At 46.4% G+C, this 19,377-nt stretch overlaps 1 long non-coding RNA gene and 1 pseudogene across 1 annotated transcript in view; one reads left to right on the forward strand and one right to left on the reverse strand.

Annotated features, from left to right (window-relative positions):
* Window positions 1-716: 716 nt before the first annotated feature.
* LOC116872992 lies at window positions 717-11,544 on the reverse strand (annotated as a pseudogene).
* A 1,039-nt stretch (window positions 11,545-12,583) lies between these two features.
* LOC116874463 overlaps window positions 12,584-19,377 on the forward strand; it is a 57,395-nt gene continuing 50,601 nt past the window's right edge. The window contains exon 1 of the long non-coding RNA XR_004384002.1: window positions 12,584-12,623. This is a non-coding gene — a long non-coding RNA (uncharacterized LOC116874463). The remainder of the gene's footprint in view (window positions 12,624-19,377) is intronic.

Here is a 19,377-nt window from a genome sequence, read left to right on the forward strand (position 1 = left end):
TTTTTCTTCTTTCATTCTCTTTGTCCAGAGACATTTTGTTGTAAAGATTCAGTGCAGCTCACCTCCAGTCAAAGATCATCTTTTTAGCTAAGTTCCGTTGCTCCGAATTTGCTTATAATTATAGCCTATTCAGTCACGGAAGAAACCCTGCAGACGTGGAGTTCACGGTTGCGTACAGCACTAAGACATCATCCCAGTTTTAAAGTCTAGCGCAGATTAAAAACCACAGGTGTAGCATTTCTACCAGATGCGCTGATTATCTCTTAAACTACGTACGGACTCCATGAGAACATAATTTTTTAAATAGTGCATCTAGAACAATCAGTCCCCCGATTCGCACAGCCTTGAGAAGTTTCTCAGTGTCCGCTTCCAGTTGGTGATGAAACACGAGTGAGCTTGAGGCACTGCTGAAGCATTCGAACACCTCTGGCCCCTCCTTCCCCTCACACTTTAGTTTGGGGGTGTTGGGTTGCACGTGGCTGGAATGCTTTGATCACTTTGCACATCAGGAAAGCCAGTGATCTAAAACGATGCTGGGGTCTTGAGTAGACCGGTTTGTCCGTTTCAGGCTGCTGGTCAGTTGGGCCCCTCTAAGGCCCTTCCTTCTTCCTTCTGTGACTCCTGGAACATCAATCAGAAGATGAGTATCATACCGTGTAACTCTTCGAACCAGTGTCTGTCTCAAACTGGTATGTCCAGCCCAGGATATTAAAAAATCACCCACGAGAAGAGGTTCTGCAGGTCTTCACAAGACCTGGAGTTTTCCACGACGAGCATGCCTGATCTTTATAATCTGAGCGCTCAGTGTTGAAGTTAAGCTGCTGGGAAGCAGTTCGATCCTTATAATCCAGGCAGTCAGTGGTTTAGTTAGAACACAAGCTTGAAGCCTCACATCCTTGGGCAGAAAGAGAAGCTCGGACTGGTTGAGACAGCTGGTGCCTGCACTGGTACCCGTGGGGTCGAGCATCCCTGGCCCAGGAAGCTGGGGATCTCAGGGGTCAGGTAAGATCCACAGTCCATGTCTCCAGAGTAGGACACTGAGCAGCATATCCTTGACTGTAACCTGAAGCCTGAGTATGGGTCCCAGGGTAGGGCCTCTGTCTGCAGGAAGAGGAGGCGGACAAGGGATCGGACAGTGGGGATATAGAATTTGGGGTCCAGATAGACCTAGGAGCCCTGTTGCGGGAAACGGCTGAGACCGAGGTGCTAGGGGAAAGAGTTAATCGGCCACTGGTTCCCCTCTGTGAACTCACTTCCTGAGCTGGAGATATCCTCTTCTCGGCAGCTCTGACTTTGTTTTGACGTCTGTGCTGTAGTTGTTCCCGCTCGATGATGGCCCTTTGCTCTTCGATTCTTAATCCATGCCCGTGCCCCGGCCCCCGGGCAAGCTGGTTTTCAGCAGCATGTCTCACTGCACCTGGGTGAACGTTGTCCTCTCCTGATGCTGTCTCGAGGGAGGTGGGTGGTGGCAGGTGGCCCACTAAGGAGCAGCCCCAAGGGGTCAGACTCCATGCCCATTGACTGTGTGAGCCATCACGCCAAGGTTGTTGGGAGGTGTCCTGTTGGCCAAGATCAAGGGTACCCAGCTGGAAGGTCACGCTTCTCCTGGGTGGACAGGCTCCGGGGCTTCGGTGGGTGGATTTGGAGTGCAGGAACTAAGGGCAGGACAGACAGACAGAGATGCTGTTTTGTGGCCTCCTCTTCTGCTTTTTTTCTAGGAGTTGTCCAGCTTCAGACCTTAGGCTTGTCTCTCACCCATTTCGAGTTGACTCCTGTGTGTAGGGTAAGGCAAGGATCCAGTTTCGTTCTTTTGCATGAGGAGATCCCGTTTTCCCAAGATTATTTCTTGAAGACATCGTCGTTTCCCTTCGTGTCCTTTCCGTCTTGGCGCCTCTGCTGAAGATCAGTTGACCGTAAACGTGACCAGTTACTTCTGGGCTCTCTCTTCTGTTCCATTGGGCCACGTGTGTGTCTTAAGGCTGGCACCAGTTTGAAAAGAAGTCACTTTACCACTTCTTTAAGTTTTTGGTAGAATTCACCATTGAAGCCATTGGTCCTGTGCTTTCCTTTGTTGGGAAGCTTTGAATTACTGATTCAGCCTCCGTACGAGTTACAGATCTGTTCACGTTTTCTATTTCTTCTTAATTCAGGCTTGATGTAGGTTGTGTATTTCTAGGATTTTTCCCATTTCTTCTAGGTTGTTCAGTTTGTTGGTGGATAGTTCACAGTAGTCTCTTACGATCCCTTATTTCCGTGGCATCAGTAATGTCTCTTCTTTTATTTGATTTTATTTATTTGAATGTTCTTTTTTTTTTTCTTAGTCTAGCTAAAGGCTTGTCAATTTTGTTGCTCTTTTCAAAAAATGAGCTCTTAGTTGGTTTTTTTTTTTCCTATTTGTCTACTTTCTGTTTTGTTTGTTTATGCTCTAATCTTGTTTCCTTCTTCCTGCTAACTTCGGGCTTAGTTTGCTCTTTTTTTTAGTGCTTGAGGTATAAAGTTGGCTTATTTTTGGGGGGGTCTTAACATCTTTACCTCTTTCTTAATGTGGGTGTTCCTCACTATGAACTTCTCTCTGAGGATTGTCTGTGCTGCATCCCATAAGTTTTAATATGTTGTGTTTTCATTTTTGTTTTTTCTCAAGATATTTTCAAATTTCCCTTTTTATTTTGTGTATGATCCATTGGTTGTTCAAGGGCATGTTATTTCAATTTTCACATGCTTGTGAATTTTCTGGTCTTCCTTCTGCTTTTCATTTCTGGTCTCATTCCACTGTGGTCAGAAAATAAACTTGGTATGACTTCCGTCTTCCTAAATTTGAGTGGTACATGTTTTCAAACAAGATATAAATTGTATCTGCTGAAAGTAAGTAGAGTTCCAAGGAAAGCAGACTCTGTAGAAGGAGATTAACATGCAGGAAGTTTACTAAGGAAATTTTAGGATTAACACTGTGAAAGAGACAGAAGCAGGACCGGGCAGAGAGAGAGAGACTGGGCAGCAGTGTCATCACAAGGGAGGCCCCCTGAGGGGAGCACGGGAGGAGGGATCACCCTTCAGAATCATCCCAGGTTGGGGTGAGGGGCCACACATGGAACAGTAATTGGATGCAGGCTGCCCCTGAGAGGGGCCATCAGTTGGGTGAGGTGACCCTTCTCAGCTGAGAGCCCGTGGCCCGCAGCACTCCTCGTGGCTGGGGGAAGAAACCCGGCAGCGCTACAGGAGGCCTGGCGGCACCAAGATCTCCACGTTCACTACAGTGCATGTTGTGTGTGCTCCACTTGCCTCTTCGGCCCAGTGGTAGGTTTTTGAGATTTATTCATATTAACATCTATAGCTGTAGTCGCTCATTTTAATAGTCTCATAGTATACAGTTTTATAAATACCTCACAGATTATTTTAGAGATTTGTTTATTTATTTGAGAGAGAGAGAGTGCGTAGGCATGATTGAGGGGAGGGGAGAGGGAGAGAGAGACTCTCAGGCAGACTCCCCACTGAGTCCTATGCGGGGCTTGATCTCATGACCTTGAGATCATGACTTGAGCTCCGATGCTCAACTGATTGAGGCACCCTGGAGCCCCGAAATACCTCACAGGTTTTTTTGTTTTTGTTTTTTAATTAATTTATTTTTTTGACAGAGATCACAAGTAGGCAGAGAGGCAGGCAGAGAGAGAGAGGATGAAGCAGGCTCCCCAACGAACAGAGAGCCCGATGCGGGGCTCGATCCCAGGACCCCGGGATCATAACTCGAGCCGAAGGCAGAGGCTTTAACCCATTGAGCCACCCAGGTGCCCCAATACCTCACAGTTTTTAAACACATTTCCCTGTTGACAGATGTTGAAGTGTTGTAAGTTTTCACTCTTGAAAAAAATGTGGCTATGAATTTTATCTCCTTACTGCATGCACTTAGTGGGTTATATAACCAGAAAATCCCTGGGTCTTAAGATATGGACAACTTCAAATTTAGTTAACTACAGTGTAATGAGACTGCTCTCCACAGTGGTTGTGCCTTTATACCCTCAAATCACTTGTCATTGTCTGACTGATTCTGCCAGTTTTCATGGGTATGAAATGGTATCTCATTGTGGTTTTAATTAGAATTTTGTTGAATTCTGGTGAGATTGAGAATTTATGTTTTTGTTAGCTCCTTGGGTTTCTACTGTGTATTCTAGTGTATATTCCAATTATGTGTATTATAGTTTTTTTTAAGTTAATCTGTAGGCAAGCTTTATATATTTTTCTTACTCATTCTTTGTTTGTATGTGCACAGACATCTTCTCCTGATTTGGGGCTTGATTGTTCAATAATCTCTTTTGCTGAATAGGAATTTCCCTTTAATGTAGTCAATCCTTTTTTTGTGTGGCATTGTGTCTTTGTATCTTATTTTTAAAATTCTTCCTCTGGCGAGGTCATATAAAAATACTCCCCGTTTTGCTTTGCACTGTCTCACCTGCAGTCCGTCTAACCTGGAGTTGTGTGTATATTGTTAGGAGCAGAAACCTCATTTTACTTTTCTCTGGGCGCCCGTCTTCCTTGCAGCCTTCCTGTCGTGGTGTTTCCATTGATGAAGACCTTCTGGGGACTCCTATTGCCCTGATCCGCTTCTTTTTTTCCTGCCCCAATTTCACACCATCTTTATTTTCTTTATTTCTTGGTCTTGCTGTCCGGTGGAGCAAATCCTCCTCCCTTCTTACTCTTCTTTAAAATTGTCCCTGCTTTGGTGTCTTTCACTCTCCCATATGCATCTTAGAGTTCCCTTCCATGAAAACCTTCCTTTGATGGAGTTCCTGCACTGAATTTATAGATTAATTTGAGGAGAATTGACATCTTTATGGAACACTGGATGAGTCCTGTCGATGTCTTACTTAATACCTGTATATAGGTCTTCTTACTGTGCACAGCATTTTTATAACTTTACCTTTCTACTAGATACTGACACTCTTTCATGTTAATAAATATCTTCACTAACAGTTTAATGACTGCGTAACAATCCATTCCTTGGCTACATAGTCATTTATTTAACGATGCCCCCATTGACATTTAGAGGAACATATTTCACAGTGATTTTTCTGGAACCCCATCTTTCCCCGTCAAAAAATCATATTTGCAACTATGTTTTTTTCTAGTAATTCTAGGATATTCTGTGTAATTAGTTATTTATCTGAGATGCGTTGAGGTGTGTAAGAGATGAGAAAGATTCTAACTTATTTTCTCCCCATGTGGTTAACTGGTTTTTGCGTACTTCGTCCTTTTGGTTTGACTGACCTAGCCTGTTGTGTTTCACCATCCGGCAACCATCAACAGTGCATTTGATAAATGTTTGAATAACTGAACCAGTGTTTAATACTTGGTTTATTTTCAGATGTGTTAATTATTGTTCACATTGATCTGTCATTCCTAAGCCTATACCACAGAGTTTGAATTATTAGAGCCGGTAGAACAGGACTGCTTTCATCATCACCATCATCATCATTGTTACTACTATTTTTCAGATTTTCCTGGGCGATTTCTGCCTTATTTTTCTTTCACATGAACTTTAAAATTTTCTGTTAAGATTTTATTTATTTATTGGAGAGGGTGATCATGTGTACATGCGCCCGGGGAAGGGGATAGGGAGAGGGAGAATCTCAAGCAGACTCCTTGTTGAGCAGGATGCCCATCACGGGGCTCAATCCCACGACCCCGAGATCGTGACCTGAGCCGAAATCAAGCGTCAGATGCCTAACTGACTGAGCCACCCAGGTGCCCCCATGTGAACTTGAAATAATCGGTCACTGTTCCTTTAAAACTGTTAACGGTTTTGATTGACAGTATATTAGTTTTCTGAAAAATTTAAAGACATTTATATTTAAATATTCTGGCCTAATAAGTACTGCATATTCATCTAGTTTGCAAATTCTGGAACTTTTTGGTTAGAGAAGATAAATCCCCAGATTTCTTTTTCAATTAAAATTCAGGGCAATTAAAGAAATTCATTGCAGCAAACAGAATCATGCCACATGTTTATTCTGTAAAGACAAAATGTTTTTCTATATTGAGCAGCACTTGGAAGGGTTTGCCTCCTTCTTACAAAACATGGCTCACATGGCACCCCAAGTTCCCCGTCCAGACAGATTCTTGAAAACGGGTAATAATTTGTGTGCTGTTTGGTTAGAGAAGTGTTTTGTTTTTGTTTTTGTTTTAATATGGCTCCCTTTCTCCCACAGATCCTTAAAAGGAGTTCTGTGCCCTTACTTCTCTGATTCACCTTTTTTTATGGTAAGAAAATAAGATGCAAAACGTGTCGGGCAGGAGGGGAGTCTGCATAACTCTCTTTCACACCTGCTTGGATTCTGGCAGTGGTACTCGCTAAGTGAAGGACGAAGGCTGGTTTGTCATGTGTTTTCACAGAGCACTGATGGCACCGGGCCAGCCCATTTAGCCTTTGTCTTTTTTCTTGCATAAAACTGCCTCTTTTTCACTTCACATGGGGTGTGTTAGGCACTCCAGAGATGTTTGTTCTTGTCGCCTGCACACCATCTGTGATCTCCTGGCACCTTAGGCTCCCAGATTGACTGAAGTGATGGTCAGCGTACGCCGTGCTTGGGGTCCTGGCCCGTGTTGGCCAGTGTGGCCCGTGTGGCCGCACACACCTGCGGTGCCCTCCATCGGGGCCATGGACTCAGTTTTGAAAAGTTTAAGTAAATTCTTGATTTAGAATGAGTTTAGATTTGGGGCAGCATGGCGAAGATAGGACAGAGCGTTCCCGTATGTCCCTCACCCAGTTACCCCAGTTGCTGACTCTTCCATTATCGTACTGCATTTGGCTCAATTCAGGAACAAGGACTGGTACATTACTATTAACTCAAACCCACACTTTATTCCGATTTCACTAGTTTTTCCCTAATGTCTTTTTCCTGTTCTAGGATCCACCCAGGATATCACATTACATTTTGCCCTCATGTCTCCTTAATTTCTTCTGGTCCGTGTCCGTTTCAGACATTCCTTGTTTTCGATGACCCTGTCCCGTTGGGGGAGAACCAGTCAGATATTTTGTAGGATGTCCCTCGGTCTAGGTTTTTCTCATATTTTTCCTGATTACATGGGGGTTTATGGGTTTTTGAGAGGAAAACCACAAAGTGACGTGCTGTTCCTACCATGTTGTATGAAGGGAACATGCCATCTTCATGACTTAGCTTTCGTGATGTTGACCTTGATTCCCTGGCCAGAGTAGTGTTGGTAGGTTTCTTCTTGTAAATTTATTCCCCACCCTCTTCCAGACTCTGCTGTACAGAAGCAAATCACTGAGCACAGTGTAGACCCAATTTAAGAGTTTTGTTAATTGTCTCACCCGTCTGCACCGTGTTATGTTTAAACTGCGCCTGTTACTTTTTGGTATTCCGCGTGAGTAGATTTTGTGTTGAAAGCCCTAAGAAAAAATTAAAGTTGCCTTTGCTTAAGAAGGATTTGAAGTAGTTAGTAGCTCTGTTGAATCTTTATTCCATTCCTCTTACGTTTGGTTTATTGGTTTTATTTAAAACTATTTATACCCGGGATGCTTGGGTGGCTCAGTGGGTTAAGCCTCTGCCTTTGGCTCAGGTCATGATCTCAGGGTCCTGGGATCTAGTCCCACATTGGGCTCTGCTCAGCAGGGAGCCTGCTTTCCCTCTCTTTCTGCCTTCCTCTCTGCTTCTTTGTGATCTCTCTCTCTCTGTCAAATAAATAAATCTTTAAAAAAAAAAAAAATCTTTATACCCCAGGTGCTCCATCCTGGCTGGCTCAGTCGGTGGAGCACAAGACTCTTAATCTCTCGTTGTGAGTTCAAGCCCCACACTGGGCATAGAGCTTACTTAATAAAATGTTTTTAAAAATGTGTATGCCCTGTACACCACATCCTCATACCACATAGGCTCTTTTGCTCAGATGGTTGTGTATACAGCTTGTACCTCATTTCTAGCCTAAGGGAGCTTCATTTCGCTCTGGCTGTTGGGGAAAAAGTTCAGCATAAGAACATGTTTATCCATATAGAAGCTTATCTAGTAAACACCACAGTATATTTATTCTACTTAATGTGATGGAAATCTTTTCTCTGTAAAAATTATGTTAAAGATTTATGAGTTTTAATGCTCCTGGACACCTCTCTTGATACCATAATAGGCAGGACTACCCCTTGCCTCTGTCTGGAAAGCCGCCACACCTTACGAGTTCAGATTACAGATTGCCTGTTGTCCTGTTGTTTGTGGGGTGAATTTCTCAGTGACTTTGATTTTTTTTTTTTATCTGATCACTCCTTTTGCGCTCAAATGACTTTATTTACATTTCTACTTCAACTCCGTTTCTGAATCAGAATTTAAAAAAAAATTTAAAAAGGATAACGTATCATTATTTTAGCATCGAACAGGAAGTGTTCTTGAAATGGTATATAAATCAGGTTTGTGTTCCCTGAATCCACATTTTATGTGCTCTTAGGAACTTCTGTTTCAGAAAATCTTGTGAGAAATTTGTGATGTCCCCAAAATGATCATATCTGCAAAGCCACATCTGTAGACACTTAATTTCATAGAGAGATGCGAATGTTTCACTGAGCCGGACTGGCTAGAGGGTGTTTTCAGAACATTAAAACTTCATGGTTCCTTCTTACTGTGAACTTCTCTAAGAAATCATTTTGAGTATATTAGGTCCTTAAGTCAGTCTTGGAGCTCAGCACTAGGGAGAGAAGTTCACTTGCTCACTTGAGGACCACTTGGCATGACAGCTCAGAAACAGAATACCACTTTGAATCAGCCACATGGGAAATCCTTTCCCTGGCCCCTCAAAGCTACTTTCAGTCTGTCAAAAGAGTCTTAAATTCATGTGGGGGATTCCCACGTGTTCTATTCTAAGCTTCCTTTAAGGTTTTTATATATGTGTAGGAGGGAGAATAGTACTGCACACGTTTCGTGTCTCAGTGGTGTGAGGACTGTTCTGCGTACTGTTCCTGTGTTTTAATATTACTCATCCTTTTTTTCTGAGTACAGATGTGCAAGAGCGAGAAAGGCTGAGCATTATAAAGTGAAATACAAAGAATCAGTGTGTTCGCAGGTCAGTTAAAGATCTGCTACATATAAAATCTTTGGGTATATACCGACTCTCTTCTTCCATAGCGAGCAAAGAGAACTCTGCAGAGTGTTGGACACGGGTGCTCTTTCCCTGCCTTTCCCCGGACTAACTGTGCTCACCGAGTCCTCTCTGGTTAGCCGGGGGCCCTCCTGTCCTTTGTGCTCGGAGTCAGTTATATTTCCACTGCTCAGATCTGTCAAGTATGCTGCCTGCTGTTACTATTCAGGTCAGTTAAAGCCTTGAAGTGATCTTCAAAAAGACCATGAGTATTGAGCCATTTTGGGGAGAAGATGCGGGACGAGAGTCATGACATCTCCTGTGTCATTGGTCTGCTGGGAGAAAGGCAGGAGTGTGTGGACCACCTGTGCTGGGCTCGTACTTTCCTGAGCTCGTGTCAGGGGATACAGTGGCCTCGGTGGGGACACCCCCTGTCTGTTCAGTCACCCTGATCCGCTAGGAACAGGCGAAAGTCCCCAGCAGTAGACAGGAGTCTCGCATCCGTCCTCTGACTCTATAAACCCACTTGGAAAGCTTAGTACCAAGTGCAGATTTTCCTGCAGGAGAGGAAGACGCTTATCTGGGCACAGACAGCAGCCCCTGGGCAAGGACAGCCTCTGCCCTGTCCCACAGCCCCTGCCCGGGCCTCAGTGGGTTTGTTCCCAGGGACAGGGTTCCAGAGGTTAGAAGAATCAGGGGGAATGGGCAGGGAGCAGAGGCTCCCTTTCCCCTCAGGCCTCGGGAAGATCCTTCTACCTGGATTCAAAAGCCAACAAACAGAGAAAAAGAGTTCCTCTTGAATGATCCTGGTTCCTCCTCAGGCCTTTACATCCCCAACACCTACCTAACATGTTTCCAGGGAAAACTAACTTTTTATGTTCTTGTGCCCAGAAATTCAGATCTGTAAGGCTGCCTTAAAATAGTTATTCGTCTTTAATTTCCCCCTAATAAATTTTCCTTCTCCTCTAAAATCCCCTGCCTTTTTCCTCTAGTTGCGAGCATTCAGGAGGTTTTCCATTTGAATTGGCCCTTGTTGGCCCGCCTGTGTTTCGGTGGATTTGAGTGGGTCAGTGCGTGGCGCTTGGTGTCAGGCCTGCCGGAGTGTGACGCGTGGGCTGCCTTGGTGCAGAGGCGTCTTCTGAAGACAGAGACTGTCTTCAGAACCACGGTGCATCCCAGGCCTGCTTTCTAAGCTGCACCGGGAATCCCTCTTGCAGCATCCTTTTTTTTTTCCCTTCCCTTTTTTTTTTTTTTTTTTTTTCAGCTTTATCTTTCTCCTTAACACTAAGATACAAAAGCATCCCTCTTTAATGTCGACATATCCGTCTGATTTTGACTCGATCCAAAGCAGAGCATCTACAAGTGGGTTGCCAGGCGGATGGGACACCTATGCCTGGAAGGTTGACTCCGGCCCGAGGCGGTTAACGTTCATTCATCTGACAGACATTTATGATGTGCTCATTCTGATCCAGGCTCCGTGATGAGGTGGGGGTATGGAAATGAGAAGTCCCAGTGCCGACTTCAGTGAGCCTCAAGTACAGCGAGGGAAATGGAGGGCTATGTGGGGGCAGCTCTGATACAGAAGCACTGGGGAGGGCCTGCGGGCTAGATGCTCGAGACATCCTTCTGGAGAAACCGCCCTAAGACCCAGCACTGGAATGATGCATACCAGTAAATGGAGAGAAGATGGGGGTTGTGATAAGCTGGGTGGAGACAGAGAGCCAGCAGGAGTGTCAGACTCCGGGGGTGCTCCTGTATTCAAAGGCCTGTAGAGGTTGGAGACTAGGAGCATGCTGGAAACGGCAGAGCATGAGGACCTGCCTGAGGTCAGGGCTGGTTAAAGAAAACTTCTGAGACAGTCCAGTTATGAACACATGCCAACATTTCATTACCATTTTGCAGTGCAAGGGAAGCGCGTACTGGTAGCTGTACTCCGAAGACGCACTCTTCGCAGGGCTCTGTCATTGGGAGAAAGAATGAGTGAATCATCACTGAAAAGAATGTCTGGTTAAAAATCTTTAGACTCTAATTAGTCTAGTTGATAACTGACAGTCATCTGGGTGAATGGTAATGAGTTCCCCAGAGCAAGGCTTAATCTTCTTTAAAGTTCACTAAAAAATTGCATCAGAAAAAATATTTCATCTGGAATGCTATTGATTTCCTCCCACTAGGATGTTGTCAATGAAGAGTAAGCAACCAGGTTTAGGGCCGTTTTTCTTGAAGAAGTCCAATGGTGGGCAGTCCAGTTTTCAGTTTGGATTGTTATCCCGAGGGCCCTTGCCACTGAGCTTAGTTGAACCCCACCCCCAGACAGCCACGTGGGGTGAGCCACAGTGTGAGACGGCCACAGCTGGATGGAAGTGAGCTGACTATTTTTGTTTTCCAAGGAAACACTACTGAGAGCCTTGACTTGAAGTGTGTCTCTTCACTTGCCCCTCGTCCTACCTCGCGGCCCGGTGCAGCTCTGAGAGCCATGAGCGGAGGAGTAAAGGTGGAAGTTGGTAGTTGGCTTTTCCTCCGGCAGGGTTGGTTTTAACTTACTCAATTTTAAGTGGTGATTGTTCTCAAGACAATGAAAAAAATACGGTAATATTAAGACAATTCTGAGATGTTGGAAGCAGCACCCAGGCTGGGGTAAGAGCTCAGAGGAGGGAGACCAAGCCCTTCATGGAAGTATCAGTGTCCAGCCTCGGGCCCTGTCACCTTGCCCCTCTCCTTCGCTGGGCCGGGTCCCATCTCTGTCCTGAGGCCCCAGAAGCAGCCTCAGAACCTTGCTGTCACCTGGCCTTGGCCTCGAGACTGTTAGTGGTATTCCCACCCGGGTTTGCTGTGATTACGGAAGATGCTGCCCTTCCCCGGACTCTGCAGACAGAACCTCCTTTAGTGCATCTGAGGGGGTTAAAATAGAGACTTCGGAGGTGCCCTTGCCCTGGGCGGCCGCTCCGCTGGCACAGGTTGGGGGGGGATGGGGTGGCAGGGTCGGGGGTCGATGATGTGTTTTGTTGTCGCTGGTTCACGGGGTTGTGGTGTCTTTGTGAGCAGCGGTGTAGCCAGCTGGCAAGAAACATCAGGGAACCTGACCTTGGGGGTAAGTGTGCAGTGTTTTGCGGGGCCAGGCTATCATGCCCCTCCAACTGTACTCACCTTTGTTGCGTCCGTGGCCTTACTGTTCCAGCGTCTTTTGTTGTGACATTGATCATTGTCATGTCAACATACTGCCATGAAAATCACACTCCATGGTTAGGTGGTGGAGATGGAATGGGCATATTGGAGAATCTACGATCGTCTTCTGAACTTCATGGGAACGGGGACTTTTTTTTTTTTAGCTGTTAGAAATCCACATTCAAAATATGTAATTGTTCTTTTTTTTTTTTTAATGTTCTCCAGATTGCAAAAATACCTGCCTGTGAAAACTCAGGAGGACTGACTTTGTAGGCGCAAATGTAGTGAGTGAGTCATGCCTGCGAGCGCGGGAAGGAGTTCATCTTCACCTCTTCGAGGAAGCTCCCCAGGCGACTGTTCATGCAGTCATGGAAGGATGCAGAACTAGGAGGGTACGTCCTTGGAAATTTTAATCCTCAGATACACTCCGTGTTGGATTGAGACCTCAGTTTTTGTTTCGTTCGTTAAAAAGAAGTGAAAAAAGCTTAACAGTTATGGAAAAATACACTATTATTAAGACGTGTGTGTGTACGTGTGTGTGTGTGTGTTGTGTTGTGTGTGTTGTGTTTTATCCTTACCCTCTAAACACTCTTTCTCTGATGGGAATGTGTGTAGGTGTGAATGCTGGCTTTCTTGGAAAAGCACGAGAGAAGTTACTGGTCAGAATGATTTCAGTTAACTGGGAAGTTATTGGAAAAGCAGGCGTTCCTTGGATGTGCCTGTATCTGAGTTTGTAGCCATCAGGAGAACTTTGGCATGGAAAGAGGAGTTTATTTATCATTTGCTGCTGCTTTGAGTACACGTGCTTGAACTTGTATTCATCGTGTCAGTCTGCCTTTGATGGGGGTCATGCCCTCAGCATGAGGGCAAGAGCGGAAGGGCCATCCCTGAACGGAAACCAGGGGGCTCTTCCATCAAGGAGACACAGCCTCCACTTGGGAAGATGTCCCTCTCACTCCTTGCTCTCCTTGCTGCACAGGTTTCTTCTTGGATGACCGTAAGGCTAAGATAAACATTTCTCTTCCACTGGGAAACACCGCATTCCCAGACTGTATTTCCCAGGAACTTTGATAGAATTCCATTTTCATGCATACGGTGGTGTTTTTCACGCACCTGTGGAAGAGGAAAGTCCTGCTCGTTAGGTGACAGACTCGTTTTCTGTAGTGTTAGAAATCCTCTGAGTTGGACCAGAATATTAACATATTAGCAGTGCTTATTTTAAGTATGGCTATGCTGTGATCCTAGATCAGGTGTTCTGTAGAAGTGTTGAAAATGAGATGAAGTCTACAGAATGGCTCTCTTCTGCTGGAGATTGTCTGCTCTGAGCACCTGTGGGCTTTATGAACATTTTGAACTTTTAGTCACAGTAATTTGAATTTTCTTTTGGATGCCTCCGTGGTTCCCTTCGATCACCAACAGCTCTGAGACTCTCCTCTTGCAGACATGTGACAGGAAGTAGGTGAACTTTGTTGTTACGGTCTTTCCTCCCTAGTTCCTAGACCTGTGGAAGAAATGAGAATAGCAATTCATGGTGGGGAGCCGAGGCCTTGGGCTTTTTTTTTTTTCCACCCTCCTACAACAAAAGTGAAAATTTTCTAATCCTTGGAGTAAAAAATGTATGTAGGTGTACTTAATTCTTAAGTCCACTGACTTTTCAGTGATACTGATAATGGAATTCTACCCTTAATTTTAACTTGTTTCATTTAATTACCTATTTGAAAGGTCAGACCGTAATTTATGAACTGCCTGAGATTATTTTTAAACGAGGCGGGTTACAAATGAGGTAATCCTTTGTTTTATTATTTTTAAATATCTACGTCTTCACATTTCTTGTGAGGTTAAAATTGGCCTGTAAATGGATTGATGCGTTCATTCCCCGAATGTCTCTAAGCAGCCAGTCACTGTACTAGGCTCTGGGGATAGTGATTAAGACTTAGTCTCGACTATTTTAAAGATGCTAGTTTAAAAAAAAAAAAAAAAGGTGCTAGTAAGTCCACAAAGGGAGACATGCAAGTACATATCCTCATAAGAACAGCAAACACTTCTGTGGCTCTTACCATATGCCAGGCACTTTCTAGGCGTGAACTTCAACTCATGAAGGGATACAAAAGCGCCGTGAAGTTCTTACTCTTTCACACGTGCATACGTCATAAGGCTTGTCTTACTTAACTGTTGGGTGTGTCAAGTGCAATAACAGACCTGCCCAGGGAGGCCTAGCATCCCCGGTGTAGCATCTCGTTGGGAGAACAGGGACCACATGCATGGGAATCCGTGAAATTTTCCCAAAGCAGACCGTCCCCGAGCAGATCTATTCAGAGGAGTGGGAGAGCCCCGAAATCCTTCTCTAGTGACCTGAAGTACTGCCTCATAAATGGGCTCATCGGTTGAACCAGTCGGTGACAGAGTATTGGTGACAGAGAGATAGTAAAAAATACACCCAGTCTCCACAATCTTCAGTATAAATGACAAGGATGTAGATTTCCAGTGTTGAGGCAAACCTTTGCTTCCAGTTAGCGGAAGATAGGATAAAAACTTGGCCTTTAAAAAAAACAAAACAAAACAAAAACTTGGCCTTTAAAAAAAAATCTAATAAAACCATTAATTTATTTATACTTTGTCAGCATGGGGGTGAGTGTGTGACCCCCTTTCGCATTCTGAGATGAATTTCCCCATCCCTGAAGATTTCCCCTTAGGAAAGCTCTGCTCACCTGGAGAAATGATAGCCTTCTGGTATTTACTTTGAATAAATGCTGGGGAAAGATGGGTTTCCTTCAGAATAAAAACTGGCAGGAACCACTCGATTAGGTAGATGAATGTTATCATTGGGGAGGGACAAGACTACTCGGGAAGTGGAGTGGCGGCCCCGTGCTTGGCGCGGTGGTACTAGATTTTTGCTTTTCTCCCTTCCGGTAACAACCCCTGCTTTTTCTGAGCATCAAGCCACATGGGTAACCTTCTGTTGTCCCCGTAACTGTGACCTGCTGACTCTCTTGTTACTCCCACCCTCACTCGTGACCGCCTTATTGTCCCCCCCACCCTGTCTCAGCTACATTGGGTGGCCCACCTACTTCCCCAACTGTGTGGGTGTGGGGGCTTCTCATCACCAGGGGTCTTCTCCCCAACTTCCTCCATCTCCCCTCTCTCTAGGCCGTGGCTACTCATGGCTCAGATTAGTTGGTCAGAAGTCTCCTGTTTGACCACACCCTGCCCGGTCCAGCCATCGGGTACCCCACCTCTCTTTTGATCCCTCTGAGACCTCTCATTGGCTGCCTCCTTTGCTCCATACCTTTCCATCTTTATTTTCGTCCTGATTCAACTTAGAATCCATAGTCCAGGTGCAAAATCAGTCTCTCGCCCAAGCTTACGCATCCTGACCGTTCTGTCCTCTGGCTTTCCACCTGTCTCTGAGCTGCGCTGGAGAAAGTCCGGCAACTGGGCAGGTTGGTGCATGGTCACATCCGTTCAGGTGATTTGCTCAGCACTCTGCACAGTTCTTGCTCTCCTGGCTAGCTGTCTGCCACGCTGATTCTTCATGCGGACTCTCACTAAGCCTTAGGACTGCTCCTCCTCCCTGCTTCCTCCGGTCAGAGGACGCTCTCCTGCCATAGGGCTCTCTGTCCTCCCCGCCACTGAGCCACCTCGTGTCCCTTGGCATCCATGAGCTGACGGCAACCTGGTTTTTCTTCTGCTTTTCATACCATCGTAGTCATCTTTGTTGTTTCATCTCTTGTCAAAGTGACTTCTGTCAGAAGGCAAGTGCAAGATGTCTGTTTCCTCTTTCAAGTACAGTAACACATTTTCGCACTGCTGGAGAGAACCGGGATTTACTGTCAGGTGGCAGGCCCCTCGCATGCTCCTGGTGCTCGTGTGGGTGCTTGCATGGCCAGAGGACTTCACTCTGTGATCTAGCTCGCTGCTGCGTCGAGCCCTAGACAGGAACCGTCTCTCTCGGCTGCTCAGGGGTTCTGCACCCTGCAGAAATAGTCCCTTGGGCTTTATTCTGCATACATACGGGGGAAAGGGCGATGGGCATCTTTCAGATTAGCAATGGGCAGGAATCTCCTAGACAGATCAGTTTGATCGTCATCACAGTGCTCTGTATGTGTTGTCTTTGGTGTTTTTGCAAGTTATCGGGGTGCAGTGAGGTGGGTGTTTTGGCCCCCACTTCTGCCAAGGAGACCTCAGATCTTCTTTCCTACCCTTTCTGGTGCTGATTCTCTGACCTGTTCTGGAGGGTTGCTGCCCACGTTCCTGTTGCTTCTTGGAATCGCTGCCTCTCCCACCTGCTGCTCTGCAGGTCCTTACTCCTGTCACCCAACAGCCCCCCCGCCCCACGATTCCTCTTTCTTTGTGTCAGCTCTTTGTTGGCTTTCACATAAAAATACAAACATTTGGGGGCACGTGGGTGGCTCAGTCGGTTAAGCATCTGTCTTCGGCTCAGATCATGATCTCAGGGTCCTGGGATCGACCCTGTTCAGCGGGAAGCCTGCTTCTCCCTCTCCCTCTGCCTGCTGCTCCCCCTACTTGTACTCTCTCCCTCTCTCTCTCTCTCTGTGTACATTAATAAATAAAACATTAAAAAAATACAAACATGTAGTAGACACAATTCATTGATTTATTAACTGTCTAGTTCCAGAGCTGGGCACCTGGGGAGGATGCAAACATTAAGAGAATGACAGTGCTGCCTTTCTGGTGACCGTAAGAGAGAAACATCGAAATGCAGCGTTCCAGTATATTGTAATAAAGACTGTTGAAGTCTGTGCTGAGTATTTTATTTACATCCCTTCATATCATCCTAAAAAAAATTCCCGTGAGGTTGCTGGTTTTTTGGTCCTTGTTTTACAGAGCAGAACACGGAGGCTCTGAGAAGTGTAGTCATTTGTTCAGGGTCACTTAAACAGCAGGTCACCCCATGGGAAATACAGTCCCCCATTTGAGCTGCCACGCTCACGCTCTTTGCCACTGTGAATCCAGTGTCCCGCCTCCCAGTCTCCGAGGGCTGAGCGTGAACAGTAGAATCTCGAAATAGACTCTTGACCTACTGAATATTAGTGAGGAGCTGGAGAACTATAACGGGCTAGAAGTCCTTGGTTGGTGTGTTTTTATTCTTGGGTTGTTTCTGTGGAATTGCCTGGAAATGATACCGCCGTTATTCAGTTAATAATGCGTTTGTTATCACTAGGCTTCTCGTGTGTAACATGTTCTATACAAAAATATCTTATTTGCCCATCTGTTACCCTCTTAAGAGCCAGATTCGAATTTCCACTTCACTATAGGTTTAAATGTTAAGTGGCTTACTGCTGGAAGAGAAAAAAAATGGGGTTATTTGTCACAGAGGGTATAAAGGAACTGCTTTCTGGATCACTGAAGAGAACAGTGTTAACGTTAATGGTCCACTTCTGTCCATTCCGGTTAGCAGCAAACTAGCCCCTGGCATCGCTTCAAGGAGCCAGACTTGCTCCTGTCTTGGGCTGGGCCTGGAGTCCTGATGGGGGCGGGGCTTCAGGTGGGGGGTGGGTGGGAGGAGCTTCGGTTTCCTCTGTTCTGATCCTAGCGGTTCCTACCCTCTCCCCCACTGCGAGCCAGTATCGCTTCCCTCCAGGCAGCCAATTCCCAGATTATTCTAGGAGCTGGTTCATGAGAACTGCTTAGTTAATGTGTCCAATAAATGTTTGCTGAGCATTACTGCCAACCAGGCACTGGAAAAACTCCTCATTTGGGGATCCGAATCTGGCAGATCTGCACCCTGCCGGGTTCCCCGGTCAGGGTGCGCCCCCAGCCTGGTTCTGTAGATGAGCAAAGCCCACTGGTTGGGATGACTCCGAGGGCGCTGCCAGGAGGGTCTTCATCTGCCAAGAGCCTTGTGCTGATCGTTGTAAGCCCCTCCCCCACCCTCCCTCAGAGTTTCAGCCCCAGCGATGGAGCCCCTCACATTCCCCTGCAGTCCCCGTGGTGGGGGATTAGAGTGGGGGCTCCTACAGAGTGACCCACAACGCTGGTTGCTGTTTGTCCCTTCTGAGTTCTCCTTTCCCACTGGAGACCTCTCCGTGTGCGGCACTGGCCTGGGGGCGGGGCAGCGTGGTCAACACGTAGCTGCTTCTCTGACCCTTACCCTTCTGATGCGGTCTTTCTTGGTCCCCAAGGTGCAGGGGATGCTTTGGCCTCACCCCTGTGTTCTAGGGTTCTCTCAGTGGTGCCTTGTTCTCCAGCAGATATTAATTGTTGTGAAGGGCGTGAAGTCAGGAGCAAGAAAGGCACCAGTGGTGGGCAACTTGGATTTGATTCCCAGTGGCCGCGGTCGCCATCTTGGTGAGGGCACGTACTCCCTGCCCTCTCTGAGCTTTCGTTCTGGTGTGGGAGGCACCCAGGAAACCAGGAACATGATAAGTGCCCGATGCTGATACACGCTGTGAAGCAAAGTAAAGCCGAGTACAGGAACGGGTAGACATGGGGGTGGCGAGATGCGCTGCTGTTCCATTTAGCGAAGTCCTCAGCTTTCTGAGGAGGTGACATGTACCCGGAGACCGGAGTGTCTTAGTTTGGGCTGCTGTAACAAGGTAACCATAAACTGGGTGGCCTCACAACGGACTTTCATTTCTCACAGTTCTGGAGCCTGGACGTCTGAGAGCGGGGTGCCGGTGGGGTCGGGTTCTTGGTGAGCCCACTCTTCCCGGCTTCAGACAACTGCCTTCTTGCCATGTCCTCTTGTGGCAGAGGGAGAGAGGGGTCGTTTCTCCCCCTTAGAAGGGCCCTGGTCCTCCACCTGCATGGCTTAAGCCATCTACAAATAGCCCCATGGGCAATTAGGAGTTCAGTGGAGAAGTCCTGGGGTAACACAAGCATTCAGTCTTCCAGCACTAAGTGAAGTAAGAAGAGCTTTCCAGGCCCTGGGGATTGCAGGTTCCAAGACCTAAGCTGAGACACACCAGAGGAACAGCTCTGTGGGCTGCAGTGTTTTTGCTCGGGCAGAGCGGGCAGCAAAGGCGAGAGCATTTGGAAATGAACTTGGAGAGGTCCAGGGGCCTGTCCATGTAAGGCCCTAGTGGTGGGCAACTTGGATTTGACTCCCAGTGGCTTGGGGAGGCTTGCTGAGCAGGGACAGATCTGCTAGGACTTTTCATTTTAAAACGGTCACTTGGGATGCTG

The sequence above is a fragment of the Lontra canadensis genome, unplaced genomic scaffold (assembly GCF_010015895.1).
Source record: "Lontra canadensis isolate GAN:19392208 unplaced genomic scaffold, GSC_riverotter_1.0 scaffold2, whole genome shotgun sequence".
NCBI lineage: Eukaryota > Metazoa > Chordata > Mammalia > Carnivora > Mustelidae > Lontra > Lontra canadensis.